Genomic DNA, 22116 nt, shown 5'->3' with positions numbered 1-22116 from the left:
TCAAAAAGGGCATCTAACATATTTCTAGAACTGGAGACCCATCCTGGCTTTCAAGAGGAGCCAAGAAAAACATGTGATTCTCTCGGTTTTTCTTTAATTGGGAAGATTTTTCCAGCTGATACATAAATCAACTCCTTGTCAGAAGTTAGAACAGAAGGGGTCCTTAGAGATAGGTGTATTCAAATCTTTGGTTTGACAGAAGGGAACACTGAGGCCTGAAGGGGGACGTGACTTGTTCTCAGTCATATGGCCAGAGCTGGGGTCAGACCCCAAGTCCTGCCCACCTGCCAGCATACCACATCCTGCCCCGTAGTTCTGGGAGTCTGGCTATTTAAAGAATGGTAGGTAGAAATGGCCTGGTAAGGGAGCAGGACAGTGGCCCCAGTGAAGGTAAGAGGATAGGAAGGTAGGCACACTCTGGGTCGGGGGTGAGCAGGTGGACAGGAGGAAGACAGCAGCGTGGAAGGTGGGACACCCTTCAGATTTCCCTTTTCCTGGAACTGCCCGGACGTCTCAGCCGATATCCAGGTTCCCAGGCAACGCAGCCACCCCAAAGGCAAGCATTGGGCCGTTCAGGGGCCTGGGGCTGCAGCTCAGAGACAGATGGCAGATTCCCTGGCAAAAACCCTATGGTCTAGGTGGGCTGAGAACCTGCTGGTTTGGCAAATTCACCTGTTGCTTATCCTGGAAAGTGAGTTCCTGAACATGGTGATGTCAGGGGCCACGCCCTGGAAGGCAGCCCAGTGGTGGTGTGTTTATTCAGTGCTGTTCATCACTCATTCATTCCACATGCCAAGCACTGTGCTAATAAGCACTGGTGGTACAGACAGTACATGTTGTTCTTGCCCTAAAGGCGCTCGCTGTCTGTGGGTTGGAGGGACAAGCAGGAGGCTAACTATCACAGTTCACTGTGGTTGGTGTCACAGCAAAGTTCTGGATGGAGACCCAGGGGAGAGAAGGCAGTTCCGCCCGGGTCCCTGGATGGTGGTGGGGCTGAGTGGGGCAATAGGCGAGATTACCAGAGCTGAGCTTGCAAAGATGGGTGGGAGTTTGCCAGGCAGAGAGGGGAAGAAGAACTTCCTGAGAGTGGGGCCAGTGTGAACAAGGGCTTGGAGCTTGGGAAGAAGGGAGCGTGCCCAGTATTATCAAGAAGTTGAAGGGCAAGGGGTAAGGGAGCGTGTCAGGAGATGGGTGAGGCTGGAAGGTCACAGTGACCATATGGGGAAGAGACTATGGAATCTGAATTCCTGATGGCGGTCAGCAAGCATAGGAAGTGGTTACGGAGCACCGTGATATGTGCTGATTCTGGGAGGCAGAAACACCACTCTGTAGCAGGGAGAGTGGACCCAGTGGCAGTGGGTGGAGAGGAGCTAATAGGCTTGAGAGACACTTACAGAGCCAATTCACTGAGAACCTGGTGACATAAGGATGAGGGAGAGGGGAGAGGTCAGCAATGTCCCCTGGACTCCTCAGGATGTCTCAGATGACTTTCAGGGCCCCCATGGTGAGATTCAGACTCTGGTCCTGGGCTGTGGGCTGCTCCTTGGGACTCAGCCAGGGAACCCGGGCTGGGCTGGGGCTGTGAGCCCCTTGGGGGCCCGGTCTCTGGCAGATACCCCGGTCTGCTGCTTCCCTCAAGAAGAACATGTGATGCTGTCGGGCTGTTGATTCATTGTCACCCGTACACCTACAGACATTTGCCCCTGTCACCCAGGGGTAGTAAACTGAGAGGACTCAGTGTTGATTCACTCATTTATTGTCACCAATTATGCTCAAGGCTCTGTGAGTGATACAGAGATGAATCACACACATCCCAGTCGTGTCCTCAAAGATCGTGTGGTTTGTCTGTGATGCCGACAAGCATGCGTATGCCATTTACTCCACACGCAGGGGGGAGAAGGTAAATGCCACACTAAAGAGACCAAAAGCTGTAAGGAAGAGATCACTGCTGGCCTGAGAAGGTCGGACATGGAGGGCTCTGTGGAGGAGGGGGCACATGAGCTGTATGAGCTGGGCTCACATGGCCCGTGTGGCTGGATTTGGCCAATGTGAAACGGAGAAAAGCATTCCAGACAGAGAGAACTGCGGAGAGGCACGAAGGCGGAGCAGGGTAGTTTGGCAAGAGCAGGCTTTTGTAGGGGAGCGCTGATGTCTCCTGGCAGCCTGGCGTGTTTGTGAAGGAGATCCCAAGCATGGACTCCTCTCCAGGAGAAACCCCTGAAGGATTTGAGCCAGGGAGGGCTGCGGTGAGAGCTGTCAGGACAGTTTCTGCGGCCTTATGGAGTACAGACACTGTTGTGTATTGGTCCGGAGGATGGGATGGCCACTGGGGTCCTAGCAAAGGTGACAGAAAAAGAGGATCCCATCCATACTGATGGACACTTATTGAGGCTTTAGGCCAGGCACTATTCCAAGCACTTTAAGTGAATTAACTGACTGTGTCTCCCCAACATCCAGGCAGGCAGATAGGTGATACTGTAGTTCCCACGTTTCAAATCAGTTCACTGAGGCCCAGAGATGTGAGGTAAGTAACCTGCCTCAGATCACACAGCTCGGAAGTGGAGGACGCCGGATTCCAACCCAGGAGCCCGTGCTCTTAAGTCTCACCTACAAATGGCTTCCTCAAGGGACTGAGCAGATGAAAGGAGGCCCTGCCAGGGCGGGGGGCATTCCTCCCACCCGTTAGACAACCCAGAATAGTAGGGCTGTCTGGCTCTGAGACTGAGCCGGGCACTCCTCACCCTATAAGTTGTGAGGGGCCCCCACAGGGCCCGCTTTGGTTCACTGATTCCAAACAGCCTACATATAGGTGGTGACAATGTAAATAGCTGATGCAATGGAAACTTTCTATGGAAAAAGGTACCCACTCGAACAGCCACAAAGTCCAAAAAAAGGAAGAACAGCAAAGCAGACCCAGAGGGCTCAGCAGCGAACAGTTTCCTTTGGCACAGCCCTTTCTGTCTGACTGAGACTCGGAACTGGCGGGGTGGGGGAGGGGCAGCACTGGGCACGAGTGGGGTCAGTTGGAATCCAGACCAGAAGCCTGGTGGGATCCCTGGAGGGCTGGGCCACCAGCTTCCCCTGAGCTAAGGAGGCAGCCATGTAGGGGCAGAAAGTAACTCTCCCTCCAAACATACGCCCAGTTCCACAATCTCCTCAGTGAACACTGATTCCTACCCATCCCCACTGTGGGCAGTGGTTGAAGTTTCGTAGTCCCTGGGGGTCTCCTGGGTCTCAACCCACTTTTCTGTCCGCATCCTCCCGGTGAAAAAGTCGCAGCGATCTTGTTATGGGATCTGGAATCTCCTTATTTTAGGAGGCAAAATTATTGTAAGTATAAGTAAAGCAAAAAAGATCCAAAATAGCCAAAAAGAGGAACATAGACAAGGTCATTTTTTTGGAAAGTCAACTCTGTGTTATTTAATTCTCACACCTGCCCAGGGTATGCACTACCAGTCCCATTTTAGAGATGAAGAAACTGAGACTTGACGTGTTAAATGATTTGCCTGAGGCCACACAACAGAGAATAGCGGTACCCCGCCAAAGCCTGGGGCTCTCCTGCTCCGCAACTCTGTCCACGGCTCTGTTTTCTAAGCCTCCGTGTCCTCAGCTGTCAGATGGTGACAGTGGGCCTCAGAGTGACCATGTGATGGTATGGGGACAGCAGTGGCTCATGGTAGGCACTCAGCAAGTGTTGGTTGCCTTCTCTACCCCTCCATCTATTTCTACAAACTGGGGAGGTGCTGTGAGCCTTTCTGGTGCAGAGAGCAGCCCATGTTAGGAGGTCCTTGGGAGAAAAGACCTTAATCACCGATTTTCTGGCCCATTTTCCCTACTAGATCTGTAACACCCTGAGGCAGGGGCCAGGGCTGCTTTACCTTTGCACCCTGGGGTCGAGCCCAGTGACAGGGAGTGTCTTGACCAACGTCGCTCAGCTGGAGGCAGCTGGGCCTGAGGTGCGGGCCAGTCCAGTGGGCTTTCTGTTGCCCCTATCTTCTGGAGCCTTGCGGGGAGGGAGGCCGCCATGAGGCACGGTCTGGGACGGCAGGAAACAACTCCTCTCGCCCCTGCCTGAGCCCTAGACCTCCCACGCAGCCCCTGGGGTTCTAGCTGCACCTCCTCTTCCTGCTGCTCATGATTCTCTAGGCTCCTGGGCTGGGTGCCCTTCTCACACCATTCAGCACCTCCTTGCCCCTCCGCTGCGGTGCCTGAAAACCGTGAATATTTCTTCTGCCTAATCCCATACAATATAGACTTTATGGGATCGGCTTTTCCTGCCTATCACTAAAGGGAATCCGTTATCTTGCGCTTGAAGTTCCTCTTTCTCAATTCTCAATACAAACGGAAATGTGTCACCCTCCACTATTTTTAAAATCTGCTTTTTCTGGAAAGCATTTCCCAGGTTTTCTCAAAGCATGCCCTGTCCATATTCTGTGGCCTTCCTCTCTGCTCACTTGTCTGGGAAACCTCAGTACTCAGTCAGGGGAGGGAACACCAGCTTGCCCGGAGAAGACTGCCAGGAACCAAGAAGGATCCAGAAGCAGCCTCGGGCTACCTGATGCACGTGGCAGCACTCTCAGTCTGAAGTGCACACATCTGAAGCAACAGCCAACAGCCCAGGAAAAATGAGACGCCCACAGCCTTACCACAGGAAAGAAGGCACAAAAGCTCGCAGAGTCCACCCCAAAACAGGAGCCAGATTGACAGAGGGAGGGTGACTTGGAAGGTGTCCCACCGTCGCTGAAGAAGAACACGGGCATTTATTGAGTGCCTCTTGTATACTGGGTCCATGCTAGACCTCTCACACACTTTGTCTCACCTGATCCACACGACAAACCCAGGGAGGGGTGATGTTGTTCACTTTTTACTCATGAGGAAAATGAGGCTCAGAGAGGTGAAGTAATTCAGCTGAGGTCACACAGCTACTCATGGGTGAAACCAGGGACTGAACCCAAGTTCTTCTGATGTCAGGCTGACTCCCTGTGCTATCCATGCTGTTTCCCTGCAGGCGGGTAAAGGAAGCATGCCAGTAATTCTCCCCATTTTCCCTCCAAATTGCTAAGTAGCCAGCATGATCCACCAAGGTTATTCCATGCGATTCTGTCATATGTCCAATGTCTTAGATTTTCTAGTTTTCTGATTGATCTACAGATCATGATCACAGAAACAAAAATCGAAAGGTTTGTCCCACAATTTCCTGCCCCAAGCAGATCAGACTCAGCTTATCCACGTGCTGGCCCCTTCTGCAGATGTCCCATTCACAGTAAAGGGACAGGCCTGGCATGTCAGGAGAGTAGCTGGGGCCTCAGAGCTGGCCTTATCCACCTTCTCAGGGATCAGAGGTGAGGCTCAATGCCGGATCCCACTGGTTTCCCTGCCGGCCCCTGGGAAGCTGCTGTGGCTGCAGCTAGTGACCCAGTAAGGCTGGCCCCTGAGGGCATCTGGGGTTTTTTTTTAACCCTTCATCCGCTGAACTTCCCCTGTAGTGATGACAAGCCCTAGTGCCCAGGCAGGATGTGGGAAGCCCTCCCCCTGCCAGCAGAGGCCATGCTGTGATGCTGTGGTTCTAAACTGAGGGTGGGGCCTGCAGAGGAGCTGGCCCTGGTCCTTCCTGCCCTGGGTGGGCGTCCCCTTGGAGATGGGCCCCTCTTGCCCTGATAGGCCTTCCCTGTTCAGCTGTCTTCTAAAAAGAAGACACTTTTATATCATTTTTAAATTATAAAAGTGATACATGCTTTTTGTAAAAAAAAAAAAAAATGAACCATATACCAATGTATAAAGAAGAAAATGCATGCTCCAAATCCCATCCACTGCATAGTCCCAGCCCTAGGATGAGCTGACAGCTTGGTGTTTATCCTCCTGGTCCTCTGGAATGCTCACAGCTACACAGATATGTGTGTGTCTGTGATGTTGGCTTTTCCCCTTTCATCCCACCATCCCATTGAGAGGAAGTGTGTGCAGCAGCTAAGTGTGCAGGCTCCGGATTCAGACAGGCCGAAGTTGCCCACCTGTCAGGTCTCTCAGCTGAGTTTCCTGTGGGAAATGGGGCCCACAGCGGTGCATTCATCCAACGGCTGCGAGGAGTAAGGGAGGTTGCCCGGGACAAGCACTGAATTCCGTGTTCAACACATACAATCACAGGGAATCCCTAGTATTGATAGGAGCATCTATTTATTTTTAATTAGGAAAAGCTATTGTCCCATTACTATTTCAGTGGGTGGATTTGCCATCATTTACTTATTAAACCAATTCCCTGTTGATGGATATTATGTTGTTTCCATGTTCACTGTTAAAAAAGGTGCCATAGTGGTCATGTGCGTGTGTGCATCTGTGTGTATGTTTGTGTAAGATGATGTGTGTGTATTTGTGTGTGTGCACTTAGGAAGCTGCTAGGTGAACATCAATTTTGGCTACCCCTCTCTAAAACTGGACGGTAGCAATCCTTTTCCTCTTTGCCAATCAAACAGAAGAAAGGTGACACTGACTTTTAACATATAACTTTTAATTATTAATGAGGCCAAGAATCTTTGCATGTCTTTATTAAACATTTTCTTTTCTTGAATAATGATCTGTTTATTTCCTTTCTTCATTTCATTAACAATGTGTCTTTTCTTATTGTTTTGTGGGTGCTTCTTACATGTTATGGATATTGACCCTGTTTCATGTATGTTGCAAATACCTTTAGTCCATCTTTTGCTTTGTAACTGTTGATGGGGCCTTTTGATATATGCAGTGCTTAATATTTCTATGTAGTGAAATTTATTGATCTTTTCCTGTAGGAGCACTGAGATTCAGTTCAGGCTTTGAACATTATTTTCTAATACTAAATTATACAAATATTCTAATAGATCTGGTATTTTGTTTGTTTGTTTGTTTGTTTTTGTTTGGTTTGGTTTTGGGGTTTTTTAGCTGAGCCATCCTGTCGCCTGTTGGTAGCTCAGCGGCAGCTCAGCTCGGGCTGGGCATCGAACCGCTGTTGCTCAGAACTAACACTCTTGAGCGAGCTCTTCAACAACTGAACCACTCGGCCGGCCCTCTAGATCTGGTATTTTTATGTGTTTGCTTATATGTTTTGTTAATATCTTTCATCCAAACAAATTTCTGTGTGAGTTTAGTGAATGTACTCACTTTAAAATAGAATTCCTCACCCTCTCTCACTCTGTATCTCATTTGTTGTCATATCATTTATTTTACCTGCTTGTTTGTTTATTGTCCACCTCCCCTGGCTAGACCTTCCCCTCTACAAAGTCAAGGACTTTTCCTGTTTTGTTCACTGTGGAATCTCCAGTGACCGGACACAGTTTCTTATACATAGTAGGCACTTAAATATTTGTTGAATGAATAAGCAGCCAGACAGTTGTCATATCTCTCCTGGTTAAATAATCCATTCTTTCTCCATTAATTTGGCGTTCCATCTTTGACAACCTTTTTCTGCTTCTCTGTCATTATTGGTCTATTTAGAATTTCTCCCTCTTCTTCAGTTTTACAATTTATGGTTTTCTAGAAAATCATATATTTTCAAATTCAGTGACATCAGCTTATGTATCAAATTCTCTTAAATTTTAAATAATGTTCGGATACATGTTGACATTGTCCTTCTTAATCTTATTTGTGATTCTGCTTTTGCTGCTGATCAGTTTAGCCGGTGGTTTGTCCATTTCGTTGTTTCAGAGAACTGGTGTGTGGCTTTATATTTCTTTTATTGTGGCTGCCATACTGTTCTTACTCATTTGTTTTTGTTTTCAACTTTTTTCATTTCTTCCTTCTAGGTTATTTTGGTTTATTTTATCATTTTTTTAAGTTTCTCAGGTTCTATGCTTCATTCATTGAGTTTCAACCTTTCTTATTTTATAGGCATTTAAGGTTTGTGTTTTCCTCCAACTGCAGCTTTTGTTACAGTCCATGGATTTTTAAAAGTAGGATTCTCAAGGTTGGACATTTATAAATATTCTACAATTTCTGTCTTGCTGTCCCCTGACTCAAGAGTTATTTAGAAAAGCATTTTTAAATTGTCATGTGCATAGGTTACTTTTTATGTTTTGCCTCTTGTGAATTTCTAATATACTGCATGAGAACTGAGATGATGCTGTATGGGTTGGAATTGGAGATTTTCTTGTCCTCTAGGACAAGGACATTTGAGAGAAAGGTGTTTTCTGTGTTTCTGAAATATGCATGAATTTAGGCTTACTCGTTATCTTAAAATACTCCATAGTTTTCATTGGAGATTACTTGTACCATCAAATTGTGAGTAAAGTGCTCAGGATTTTTACTGTTCTTTGGTCTTCTCCTTGTGGTTCTAAGGATATATTGATTCTGTTGTTCAGGAAAAAGGAAGGTAAAGGGTCATGATTTTTCTGTCTTCTTGGAGAAGTAAACCTGTTAGTAATATAAAATGCCCCATTTTGTTCTATTTAACATTTTTGCATTTTCACTGATACTAATATTGCCTTGCCTGCATTCTTTTTGCTACCATTTTGCCTGTTATGGCATTTTGCCATTTCTTTGATTTCAACCTTTCTTTGTCAATTGGTTTTAAGTGTGTCACTTCCAAAAGCATATGGCTGAGTTTTTTATTTAACCCAAACTGATCTCTTATCGTAAAGTAGGGTAATTTCATTTATTCACATTCTTGTATTGATTGATCTCTTTGGTCTTACTTTCTTCATGTTATTTTGTCCTTTTAATCATACTTTTTTCATTCCTGTCTAGTTTTCCCTTTCCTAACTCTTGATGATTTGAATTTCTTTGTTCCTCCCCCACCCTTCCCCCCACACACCATGGCTTAAAAGGTCTGTATCTTATTTTTCCTCTAGAAATGGTTACCCTTAAATAAAAAATTAAAACCCATACTTCTCTATTAATGTCAAGAATTAAATGGTGTCTACTTCCCATCAAGGTGGGACCATTATCAACATTTGTTTAAATGTGACTGTACATTTTCCTGCTTTTATTATTCATCACTGTTTCCTGTGTGTCTTGTCTTGCCCTTTCTTGAATTACTTATTCTGATACAGCTTTTATTTGGTTGGAGTAATTCCTTGAGTAATTTTTTTTAAGAAAAGATAAGTGGGCGGCATACTATTTTTAGTACTTCTCTCTTTGGCTTTGAGACTTGGCTGAGTAACAGATCTCAGGGTTTTAACTCTTTTTCCTCAGAGCTCTGTAGTCTTTGCTCTGTTGCCCTCTAGCAGTGGGTGATGTGGATGTCAAGTCCAATGTCAATTTGATTCTCGGAATTTCTGTAGGGACTGTCAGAGAGGAAGCTGAATTTATTGCTCCCTGTGTAAGGGGGAAGATCACCTCCAAGGAGCCATGTCATGTCTGGAGGACCAGGGAAAGGTGGGGATTGGCTGAGGATTAAAAGTCTCTAAAATGGGGTATATGGGACTGATAGAAACAGGGAGGTGGAATTTTAAGGTTGGCAAAGGCGTTAGACAAGCTTAAGGCACAAACTATTGATTGAAGAGCTGATGGACCCTTCAGGAAGTTTCTGTAATGAACAATCAAGGCATTTGTCAGGGCTAGAGTCTCCTGGAAGAGGCAAGCCATGCTAATGAAGACAGTAAGGTGTGGGGGCAGCTGGTTACTGTTCTCCCCTCCCCGCCCCCACTTTAGTCTCTGGAAGCCTGAAGGATTCACTCGCCATCCTTGGATTTCAGGAATTCCATCCAGCCTGCCCTGCCCCAGCTCCCACTGCCTGTGAGTCAGTTTCCCTGGTGTTTGGCAGGTGGGCCTTTCCCTGCCCTTGTTGGGTGAGGCTGGCTTAGCTCTGATTAGATTTTCTGTCACTCCCACTCATCTGCTTTTCCTCACACTTGCTGACCAGCTGGTGTTACTATGGGTCTGTTCTTATTCATACATTTCTCTCTTTATTTCAGTGATGTTTGGGGGAGAAGAGGTAAACAAATGGACCCAGATTGCCATGTAGAACCTCAGGGGTTGTAGCATTTCACAGTGGACAGGATGCAGGCATGTCCACCAGGTCTCCCACCTGCCTCCGGAGGCTGGGAGTGATGTTCAGGTGATGCTGGCCTCACCCGTGGGTGGGAGAGTGAGGCTCCCTCCCTCCGACTTCATCGCATCTTCTCCTGGGGCCATGCCCCTGAGCCACACCCCTGGTCCTGACCGAATTACCTCACTGACTAAAATGATCCGGTGACCTCACTCCACCACAAGATCAAGCCCAGGCGATCTCATCTATCAAGTTCTTTCCCCTTCCCAGCTCTCCCCTCATGAGCTATCGCTGCACCTCACCTCCAGCCATGTGTGCAGCAGGCAATGTCTTGAACATTTGGCCAGTTTCGGGTCTCCTGTCTGCTTACACTGCTTCCTTTGTTTGAAATATCCTCTCTGTCTCTCTGCCACATGTTCAGACACCATCCAAATCGACTGCTCTCTTCTCCATGCCTTCACCATGTGGTAGCTTAGAATCAGCGACACTGGGGTGCATTCCTTTGATCCCTTGCCCCTCCCCCACCCCCACATGTGATCCCCTTGAACGTAGATACGGAATTTCTGCTGCTTTTTATCCCTAGCACCTACCTACCACCGGGCCTGACCCAAAATAGGCACCGAATGCATGTCTGTTAAATGAATGAACAACCGAATCAGGTTCTAAAGAGAAGTATTGTACGCTGACTGTGTGAGACACCTACCAGGCTCTAGGGCTGGGGATGAGTCAGGCTGAGGTGTGTGCAGCCCACAAGGGCGCTAAGACACCTAGAGTCTCTGTGCACATGGGCGCTGTTGTTTATCTTGAAAGGCACAACAAATGTGCTCTGGGTATTCTGGGGAGGAAGGACTTAAGTCCAGTTTGGGGAGCTGGCTGAGCCTTCTGAGGGAGAATGGGCAGGATTTGGCCGTGTGGACCTGGTCGTGGGGGGAAGGAGTAGCTTTGGAACGAAGGCTCGGAGGTGGGAAACTGTGCGTACAGAACAGCGTTTCTGAGAAATTGGTGTTTCTCACTGGGCAGGATCAAGCACAGCCGTTTTCAGTAATAACTGAAATCTACTGGAGGGCGTGAGGTCAGATCTGGGGGTGATGGGAAACCACGGAGTGGCTAAGAGCTTGGACACCAGGGTCAGGAAACGACAGGTGGAAGCCACGGAATAAGTTCAAACCTACTGTGTGGTGGTGCGATGCTGTTCTGGGGTGTGGGACAGGGCTGGCTGGACTTGAAAGCAGCAAGTATGGTGGGGGGTGGGGACAGCAGAGGGGCTTTGGTTACCCATACATTCTGCGGGAACCAGCAGTGGAATGCAGCTGCCAAAACACTAACTATTGCAAGGCTGTGTCAGTAAAAAGCATGTTTCCCAAGAGGAAGAAGATGACAATGGTTCAGGCCTGGGTGCAGGTGACCCCAGACCTGGATTACCAGCTCCACTCTGGGGTAGTATCCATAGCAATGACACCTGCCGTACCACGTGCCAGACCCTTTACAGGTGCTGAGTCATTAAAACCGCAGGAGGTACATGCCATTCTTAGCTCCACTTTTTCAGACAGAGCAAGGCTGAGCAACCTCCCAAAGCTGCAGAGGTAATGAATAGAAGGGCCAGGATTTGAACCCAGGCCTCTGGACCCCAGAAGCCACATTCTCACCATCACACCACACTGCCTCCAGCAGATAAACCAGAGTATAGTCCCAAGGGAGCAGCATGGATGTGACATACCACCCCACACTCAACTCACCTAAAAGAACTTGGGCTTTCTGGATTATATAGCACATTCCTCGGGATTTTCTTGTTTGATCCTTACACTAGCCTGGCAAGTTGATTATTAAAAACTGATGCTCAGGCCGGCCGAGTGGTGCATTGGTTAACAGCTGGCTTGAGACGCCAGCTCTGAGCAGCAGGGCCCTGGTTCGGATCCCACATGAGGGCCAGTGATGCTGCGCCCTCTACAGCTAAGATGGTGAACATAGCTCGACCTGCAGCTGGGCTGCCATGAGTCGCCAGCGATGGCATAGGCTACAGTGGGGCTGCAGTGGGCTGCCATGAGCTACTGTGAGTGGCCGGCAGCCGGCATGAGCTGCCAAGAGCCGCAGTGAGCGGCCGTCCAGAGGCCAGCGACCGATCTGCCTCACCCGGGAAGAGCGCAATGATAATACCAACATGGGCCAGTGAAGCAATGTCCTCCACAACTAGACTGAAGAACAAAACGACAGCATCTTGTCTGTTCCCCTTCCCCCAATTCCCCAGCGCTGTTCCCCTGCCCCAATTCCCCAATAAAATGTTAAAACAAACAAACAAAAAAACCTGATGCTCATTTATTCATCCACTCATCCAGTAACCATTGCTGAGCCCCTGCCTTGACCCCTGAATGCTGTGTTTTGCTTAGTGATTTGGGGAATACAGTGTGCTCTTGTCTATTATTGTATTTAATTCTCGTTCATGCCTGAATACGGGTCACTTTTGCAGGTTGTATTAGTTTTCTCTTGCCATGTAACAAATTCCCTCAAAATTAGTGGCTTAAAACAATACCCAGGTGCTAGCGCACAGGTCTGTAAGTCAGAAGTGGGGCATGGAGGGGCTGGATTCTCTGCTCAGGGTGGAAACCCAGGTGTCCCAGGCTCAGTTCTCACCTGGAGGCTCTGAGGGGAAATTCCGCTTTTCCAAGCTCATTCAGGTTGTTGACGGAACCCAGGTTCTGTTCTCTTTCTGGCCGTCAGCTGGCATGGGGTCAGGAACTCTCAGCCCCCGGAGGCGGCCCTCAGGTCCCTCCCACACGCCCCCTCCATCTTCAAGGCAGCACGTGCCAGTCAAATTCTTCTCGTGGTTCTAGTCTCTAGGACTTTCTCTCCTGTGACCAGCCAGAGAAAACCCTGTTTTTAAAGGACTTTCTTGATTAGGTCAAGCCCACAGAATAATCTTCCTATTATAATGTCAACTGTGCCCTGTAACATAACCTAATGATAGGGGTAAAACTCCATCATATTCACAGTCCTGGGGATAATGGAGGATGTTATACCAGGGGGACAGGAAATCTTGGGGGCCATTTTAGAATCTGCCTGCTATACTGGTGAAGAAATGGAGGCTCAGAGGCGTTGGGAGCTGGGTACAAGGTGGCCCCAGGCTACCCCATCCTCCCTGGGGAACATGGGGATCTAGCCCTGCTCCAAGACAAGCAGCTTCAGAGGAGTTGGGGGCCTGGGCCCCCTGAGGCCAAGCAGAGATTGTTCTGTGTCTAAAGAAGTTGACCAAGCAAATTCCTTGACCATATTTTTCAACCGTCCCCCTGCAGGATTCGAGACACAAACCTGGCAGCCTCGAACTAGTTCATGGAGGAGCCTCAAGAGATCCTGGCCAAGCAAGCGCTCCCTTCCAGAGGGAAGAGCAGAGCATGCGAGGAGGGCAGCTGCAGCAGGAGTGGACATGAACGCTGGTTTTCAAAGAGAACAGCGTTTTAGTTTTGGTCATCGAAAGTGGTGCCTTCAGCACAGGTAAGAAATGGGCTGTCACTGACTATGCTTGCTGGGGCCGCCATTTTGGTCTTTCTTGCATAAGCTTGCTAGTGCTCTTTCTCTTTAAAATTTATTATTATTATTACTATTATTATTACTATTATTATTATTATTATTATTATTATTCGGTGGCCTCCCTTGAGCCTCTGTGAAAGTGGGAACTTCTTGGGACTTCTTTGGCCAGGAATAGAGACCTTGAGTGGCATACTCTCTCACTGACAACACACTATCTCCCCAAAAATGCAGTCCTATGTCCCCAGTTCCTCAGTTTCTATTCTGACCCTGGCAACAACTCCTCTCGAGGGACCACGGCCCCCCCACGTGCCAGCCCCTACTGTGTTCTCCAGCTTTCCAGAACTCCACCCGCTTCTCTGCCCCCTTTTCTGCCCTCCCCCCGTGAAGGTTCTTTGCCTAAAGAGCCCCAGCCCACCTACTCCCTAGTCAGAGGAGCACAGAGGGTGCTGAGGACTGAGCACCATCTCTTCAGGGCCCTCCTTGCTGTGAAGACTTGAAAGGACATCAGGCTTTCAGCCCTGCTACACATTAGAATCACCTGGAGAATTTTTTAAAAAAATTTCAGTAGCATCTCCAGAGATACTGACTGCGCAGGTCTGGGAAGAGGCCTGAGCATTGAGGGGTGTGTGTGTGTGTGTGTGTGTGTGTGTGTGTGTGTGTGTGTGTGTGGTCTCTTTTTTGTTCTTCAGGTCTGCATTGTGGTTTTAGGTTAGAAGTTCAAATTGTGGTTCAGGTTAGGTGTGTGGTGTTAGAAGCTCCCTGGGTTGGGAATATGTCTTGGATGTTTTGTCTGAATGTGGATGCATCATAATCACCCAGGGACAGTGGGGAGCGTGCCTGGCTGAAAAAAAAAAAAAAAAGGTAGCTTCCCTGGCCCACCAGTGCTCTCTAAATCGGGCTCTCAGGGATTGGGTACACAAGAATCTATATTTTGATTCTGATGCAGCCAAGGTTTGGGTGACTTGGGGGCCCTGGAAGTTCTCATCTGTGTTTGGGTCTGTGGGCTTGGCTGTGAGTCCCAGGGAGCGCTTCCCAGCCTGGCGTGCCGTGAGCAGTGCCTCCTTCCCTTTCCTCCAAGTGGAAGTTTTCTCATGGAGAGGAGGGCAGGGCTCAGGCAGCCCTCAGAGATGGCACCACTGTAGCTGCCGGACCTGTGGGCTAGCTGGGCCCGGGTCTCTGCCCATCGCTGGGCCACACCACATAAGCTCCCTGGGCCCAGGCCATGACCAGGGTTCTCAGCAGAGGTAGAGGAATCATCCCCTGGACCCCGAGGAAAGACTGGCATGTGAGACTCATTTTGAGGGGGATGTTTGACGTGGTGCGTCATAGTGAAGGCTCTGGATCTTTTCAGGGTCAAATCCCCGCTCCAGCAGTTGCTCAGTCTCTTTCCCGCATCGTTCTCACTTGTAGAATGGGAAAGTAGTGGTACCTACCTCAGAGGGCTGCTGTGAAAATACAGATAAGGCCCCGAGAATGATGCTGGACGCACAGCAAGGGTTCCCCAAACATGAGCAGCTCCTCTGACTCGTGCAGGCGCTCAGCCACCACTCTGTCCTCCTGGTGGCTACACTGTTACATGTCTGCCATGTTCTGCCATCGGGTCCCAGCACAGGAGTTCCTAAGAGTCAGGGTGAAGAAAGTGACTGACACTGCACATGGGCCCTGGCATGTCACAGACAACATGGATCCTGCAGAAAACCCAATGAAGCTGGTTCTCTTTCCCCTTTTGTAAAAATAAAAAAAACAGCATAGAGAGGTTCAGTAATTTAAAGACAGTCACACAGCTAGTAAAGAACAGAGCCTCTGACTACAAAAGACCCAGCACTTTCTTCTCTACGAAGATGCTTCCTGAAACAAGGTAGTAACAGCTTCACGAATGACCCCTCCCTGCCACCCCCAGGAATACCTACATTTTAACAGGAATCAATTAGTGTCATAATGAATGGGTCCTCCTTGGCATCCTGGGATACCTCCTGGCTCCTCAATTTAGCATTTGTTTTCTTCTGCACATATCACAGCCATTTATGGGTCTCCTCCACTGGCAGTCTCAGGGCAGGGTCTGGATTTATTTAGCTAGCTGTGCAGTAGACACTTAAACTAGGCTGGAAACAGAAACCTCTGAGGGATGCAAGCAGAGATACCGGGGAGCTGTCATGGGGAGTGCAGAGCAGGGAACCCTCCCCAGACCTGGCGTGTGTCCTCCCCTACCTCATTCCCAAACTCTCTTTTTGTCCATGTGGACTCTGCCAGCCGCATGGAAGAATCTGTAAAGGATGGGACTGGCTCAGAGGGAAGTGAGCTGTGAGTTCCAGCAAGAAGTCTGGTCCCCACCCCTTCCGGTGCTCTCCCTGGGGAATAAAAGCATCCGTGATTAATGGGGTGCTGACTCAGTGCTTCTGGAATGTCCAGGAGTGTCCAGCAGCTTGTGGCCCACGGCTGGCACAGCTTCCCCTGCCACCCGGAAGTGTGCTGGGATATATGGCCTCTGAATGAGGTGGAGGGCTCAGGCCCAAGCAGGTGGGTGTGCCAAACAGGAGCCCGCCACGCGCCAACCTTCGGTGGCCTCGCAGACTCCCCTGTGCTGGAGAGGCCTGTTAACACTATCTGAGGCTTGGGAACGGCTATGTTTAGAATTATTTGAGGGCAGGGAGAGGTAGAGTCAGAGCCTCCACCCCCACCCCTCTAGTAGGAACCTGGACTGAGGCTTTCTCCAGACTAAATGCGATTTCTGAATTAGTGACTAGAGGATGAACCCAATTTGAAAATGGGCATGGAACCATTTTCTCAGCAGCAAAGTTCTCTGCTAGTAGTTTGCAAACTTTCACAGTCTTAGACATCATTTTTAAAAGTCAAATCCCGCATGGAGTGTCAATAATACAAAACAGGTTAAAGCGATAGTTTATTAATACACATGCATTAATACGCATTTCTTTTTAAGTTCAAATTTTTAACCTCTATTTATTGTGAAAGTCCATCAATAGAACAATGGCTCGGATGTATACAAGCGTTGAAATCTCGGGATCTAGATCAGGGGTGGGCAACTTACAACGCATGGGCCGACCCCAGGCTGCGGCTTGATTTTGTATAAAGTTTTATTGGAACACAGCCATGCCATTCATTTACACACTGTCTATGGCTGTTTTCCCACTCTCGTGGCAGAGCTGAGTAGTTGTGCTAGAGACTGTCTGTCCCCCAAAGCCAAAAATATTTATTATTTGGCCGTTTATAGAAATTTGCTGGCCTCTGTTCTAGATGATCATTGTATTGCTGTATCAGCAATAACATCCTACTTTTTCATGGTTTTTTTTTTTTTTTGGCTTGGTTGCACAGTGTTAAGAAAATTCCAAATTATTTCAATAAGAGTCTGTGAATGGCAGCAGATTTCTGATCTCTGACCTTGCAGCCCAGGATGGCGTTCAGTTCAATATGATGTGGACACTTGGGAAGGAGAAGGAGGGAATTCTGGTTTGCATCACTGACCGTTTCAAACAACGGCTTGAATTCCTTCTTATTACAACACTCAGACAGGAAACACACAGTCACTTAGGGCAATTTTGTGATAATTCGTGTAAGTTGTTCTGGTATCACTGCAAGCTTTCGGGTGCACTTGTTTGTGTGGTTTATGGAAGCGTGTATAGTCCTGAATTTAAACAACAACATAAAAATGTGCCGTAAAGAGCTCCGGTCCTTCTAGGTGAAGACACATTTCAATCCTGAAGTGCGAGAGCTAGCCAGGCCATAGTCTGAGGTCGGCACAAGCCAAATTTAGCTGGCCGCACCCATTGGCTGTACTCAGTGCGTTCCCGTGTGCCATAGACCATGTTTGAAGGTGCGGGTCCGCTTTTCGTAACAGTTTGAATAGGAGTCAAGCTATATTTTTAGAATCAAATCCTCACGTGACGTTTGAAGAACCTCTGAAACACGTCCATAGAACACATTTTGAAAACCGCCCCCTTGTCAAATATTGGTGGTTCTCATTTCTGTGCTTAAGGATAACGGAGAAGCCAAGGATGCTGGGAGCTGGGAGGCAGAGAAGAAAGCAGGGAAAGATGGTGGAGGACAGAAGCAAGGCTACTGGGCGGGGAGAGGGCTCAGTCCTGGAAAAAGTCCTCAGGAAACACAGAGAAGCTACCTGAGCTCCTGCCAAAGCTTAAGGTGTCTCCTAACAATTGTCGATGACTTCAACACAGCTCTCAAGGGCTACTCTAATGAGTTCTAGCCATCGGCTTGGAAGAAGAGATCCGAGAGAACATGGGGAAAGTCCAAACTATGGGGAGAGAAATGGGGGTTGGAGAGGGGTGGAGTAAGCATACAAATGGCTTCTACTCAGTATGCAAAGGGCATCTGAGGCCCCTCAGCAGGTCAAGGTTGGGGGAGGGGAGACAAGGGAGAGGACAGGGATGGCAGAGGGGTCAGCGTGCCAAGCCAGCTCTGTGCAGGAGGAGGGCACATGAACATGGACAGTGCTTATGAGCGACCCCAGGGAGATGGTGGATGGGGCTGGGCAGTGGCTTTGGGCATTCGAGGCAAAGCCCACAGAGCCAGGAATAAAACCCAGGAGCCCCGACTCCCAGACCTCCTGCCTTCCCTAGGTGGGCACAAGGAAGGGACGGGCAGGCCTGCTGGCTCTGAGAGGCTGTGGGCTGGAGAAGGCCTCTTGGGGATAAAAAAGCATCAGTTCTTTCTGAGGTTTTGCTGCTCACCCAATAGAAAAAGAACATTTTTAGATTTTAAAAGGATGACCTCATTTTTTTTCTTATTTACATAGCCCTGTTTGTTTATATAGTCCTTTAAAAATAGCAAACGTGTGCTAAGCTTAGTGCTCTCTTCCACCGCCAGCAGCAGAGCCACTGTGTGGGGAGAAACACCTTTTTATCTAAGAGAGGGGCAGCCTTGTTTCCGAGGACAGATGGGAGCAAAACGGGACAGGTAGGAAGTTTCGCGGTTTTTCATGTCGCTTTTCCAAAATAGCCACACTCCTGCCTCCCACTTCCTGCCTGACTCAACTCAGGGTAGATTTTTCTCCTGTAGAGGACTTGTGTTCTGTGAAGTGTCAGGGAAGCTTGAAGGGATTTGTCAACAAGCAAACATGCTCTACCCCAAAGACCATGAACTTGGCACTGAGGGGCCCCTTGAGCTTGGCACTGGGTTTGCATCCTAGCTCCGCCGCATACCAGCTGTGTGACCTTGGACAAGCTGCCTCACCTCTCTGTGCCTCGTCTATAAGATGGGGATCACAACACTACCTGCAGCCACCGTACAGATTAAATGAGGGAATATGTGTAAAGGGCTTAGCCCAGGGAGAGCACACAACAGCTATTAATAAATCTCTTAATAAACAATGATGTTGTTGATACCTATCCCCCACTTGGACAATTCTCCTAGCCTCCCAGCCACCTTCCCTTCCCGCTGACTTGTCTGCTCCAGACCACCCCCACATTGTCCCAGAGTGACAGAAAAAGAACACACAAATCGAACCATGCTGCCCTCTGCTTAAATCCACTGGTAGCCTCCAACATCTACAAGCAGGGATCAGCAAAACTTTCTGTCTATGGCCAGATAGTAAATATGTTAAGCTTTGCTGGCCAGCCAGTCTCTCTTGCAGCTACTTACCTCTGCTGCTGTGGCATTAAAGTAGCCACGGACAGTGTGGAAAAGAATGGGTGTGGCTGTGTCCGTAGAAACTGTATGTCCAGCAACAGGCAGCGGGCTGGACTTGCCAACTCCTGACCTACAGGATGAGTCCCAACTGCTTAGCTCAGCATTCCCAGTCCAGCCATCCCCAAGGTCTCCCTCTCCCTGCCTTCTCCTCCCCCGCTCCTGCTGGGAACTTCTCACACTTGAATCCTTTGCGCGTGCTGTTGCTTCTTCCTGGAGTTTCCTTCTCTGCCCCTCCCCTGTGGCTTAAAGAACCTCTGCTCTGGGATCCTGTGGTCCCCTATCTTTATTGCTCCTCTGATCTAGTATTCTCTGTCTTTGTCATAGAGAGGGCGTCGCTCCAGGCGGGAGTTCTGCCTCCCTCCTTTGTGTGCCACTGGGGTATGCGTTTAGATTTTCATAGATGCCCAATAAGCATTTGTTATTGAACACAAGGAACTGCAAGAGGGGTGGTGACCCTCAAGGAGCTCACAGTCTGGTTAGGAAGCTAGGATGTGAGCCATTGAAAAGCCAGCCAGTGACCCAGGTAGGAAACGGCGGTGCATGTGTCTGTTGGGGAATGATGACCAGTGGTGTTTCTAATCGTTATGGAGGAAGGAGAAGGCACTTGAATTGGACCTTGCATGGTGGGAAAGAGACTTTCAGAGAGAGGGAAGTGAGGAAGGCTTTCTGTGTTGGGGAACTGGCAGGAGAAGAGCAGGCTCGGTTCTGGGTTCAGGGTGCTGAGTGGACAGAGCAGCCTTGCGACCTCTGAGGGCCCGCCCACAGGAGGCTGACGGGACCTACATCTGGAAAGCTGGGCTATGGTCTGATCAGGGACTGGGAGAATAGTGGTGGAGTTTGGACTTTATCCCACGAACCAGAGTTTCTCCAAGTGTGGTTCTCTCTCTCTCTCTCTCCCTATCTCTCCCTCCCTCTCTCTCTCTCTCTCTCTCTCTCTTCCCCTTCCCCCACCCCCATCCCTCTCCCTCCCTCTTTCTCTCTTTCTGTCTCTCTGCAACAAAACTGCCTGCCATGTATTTCTTTTCTGGGGCCCAGTCTCGGACTGGAGGCTAGGAGGCTGCATGGTCTGTAAGAAGAAGACTGCAACATGTTTGGGGGAGACGATCATAAGTAGTCTAGAGTAACGTCACCTGTAGGCATCACAGCCAGTCTGATCAGAGGTAAGTCAGGAATGAATAATCCTCTCCAAGAGCAGACAAAGACAATCAAGCTCCGACATGACAAGTGACTTGCCCAAGGTCATACTGTGAATTACTCGCAGATGCGGGGCTGCCTAGTTTGGAACAGGCTTCTCACAGCCTCAGGGCCTGGGTAGTCCTGGAGGTCCCACAGGGGAAGGAAGACAGGTATGGTGAATGTCCGCAGAGCCCAGCACACCTGGTGAACAGTGGTGCTTGGTCAGTAAGTGTTGAGCACATAAGGGAATGGGTGGGGTGAATGGGTGATAGGGGGTCAGAGGAGCAGGGTTCCCAGTTGGTTCTGATGTTGTGGCCTGGGGGTTTAGGAGAATGGTGGTACCAGAGGCAGAGGAGGAGAAAAGGTGAGTTCGGCACCAAGCACACTGAATTTAAGAGGCCAGCAGGATGGCCAAGTCAAGATGTCGGCTGCTGGAAATGCAGGACTGGGGAGTTTGGGGCAGGGCAGGTGAGGTGTGCAGCTGTGGAAGCTGCTAGTAAGACAAGGTGAGAAATGCAGAGACAAGTAGGGGATTAAGGACCAAAGCCTGAGGAGTGAGCACCCACACCTCTGAAGAAAAGGCTGGTGGGATGAAAAAAAGGAGTGCGCCGACAAGAGAAGCCAGCGCGGAGTCAGGAGGGGCAGGCACAGACCCAGAAAAGAGAGATTTAAACAGTCAGTCACCCAGGTAACTCGGTTTGGACCCCTCTTTAGAATAAAACCAGCCAACCTCAAAGAAATTGTGCCCTGGGTAAATAAAAATGTCAATCCAAATAAAACCGAAATCACGAGTTTCTGTTTGATTGAGATTTGTGCTCCCGCCAGCGTAGCTGCAGGTGTGGGAGAGCCCGTGCGAACTAGAACCGCCTGCCCCTCCTGTCAGAACAAGCCCTGCCATTCTGTCTCTGCCGGGTTCTGGCTGGCATGTGCCCTGGGATCGTTTTATTGCTCAGAGCCTTCCTCTTCCTCTCCTATGACTATCTCAGCTCCTTTACCTCTTCTCTTTCATCTCTTTCTTGGTTCGCTCAATAGATACTTATTATTGGGAATAAAGCTCTGTGCAAAGCAACTCAGCTGAGGCCCCCCGAGCCCAGCAGGGCCTACAACTCACCCACTGGAGAGCTTTTAAATATATATATAGATCCCGGGACTTGCATCAAGGTGCCTAAGAGCAGGGAGGGGCCAACCATGCTGGACCCTCACAGCCCCATCTGAGCAGCCTCTGTGGCCACCTCTGAATTTGCTATCCTGGAGCAGCTCTGCTGAGGCTGGGCTGGGGAGGCCCTGAGGTCCCCCATAAGGCCCTAAAAATATAGCATCTGGGCAGCCTCCCAGCTGGCCTCCCTGGGGCCTTCTGAGCCTGTCCTTCCATGAATCCTGCATGTGCCACCAAACTTGTCTACACACACACACACACACACACACACACACACACACACACACACTGTGCCACGGTGACACCAGGACCACCATCACAGAAGCAGATCCTTAAAATCAGCCCTGCCCAAACAAAAGATGCCATGCCCCGTTCTAGGTGACAATATACAAAAAGTCCTGCCACTTGGACTTACATTCTAGCAGGAGAAAATAGAAAAACATATTGTCACCTTATCACATACTATATATTTGTGAGATAGTAAAGATATGAATATATTATCAATAAAATAAAGATATTATCATTTACTTATGTAAAATATATTGCATGTCACAAGGTGACAGTCAATAAAGAAAAGGCATCAGGTAGTCACCAGAGGTGGCATGGTGCCAGGGGGGCCAGCAAGGAGGCCAGCAAGGAGTCTGGAGTG

The 22116-nt window shown here is 49.0% G+C and overlaps 1 protein-coding gene across 6 annotated transcripts in view; it reads left to right on the top strand.

The window, feature by feature from the left end:
• The window catches only part of HIVEP3 (HIVEP zinc finger 3), a 437965-nt gene that overhangs the window by 328072 nt on the left and 87777 nt on the right, over nt 1-22116 (top strand). For all 6 annotated transcript variants that reach the window (XM_019643809.1, XM_019643812.1, XM_019643805.1 and 3 more), the window contains one exon: nt 13240-13438. The gene's annotated coding sequence lies outside the window, so the exon portion shown is untranslated. The remainder of the gene's footprint in view (nt 1-13239; nt 13439-22116) is intronic.

This window comes from Hipposideros armiger, unplaced genomic scaffold, assembly GCF_001890085.2.
Source record: "Hipposideros armiger isolate ML-2016 unplaced genomic scaffold, ASM189008v1 scaffold_82, whole genome shotgun sequence".
Classification (NCBI taxonomy): Eukaryota; Metazoa; Chordata; class Mammalia; order Chiroptera; family Hipposideridae; genus Hipposideros; species Hipposideros armiger.
The sequence above is the reverse complement of the archived record's forward strand: the minus strand, read 5'-3'. Positions and strand labels throughout refer to the sequence as shown.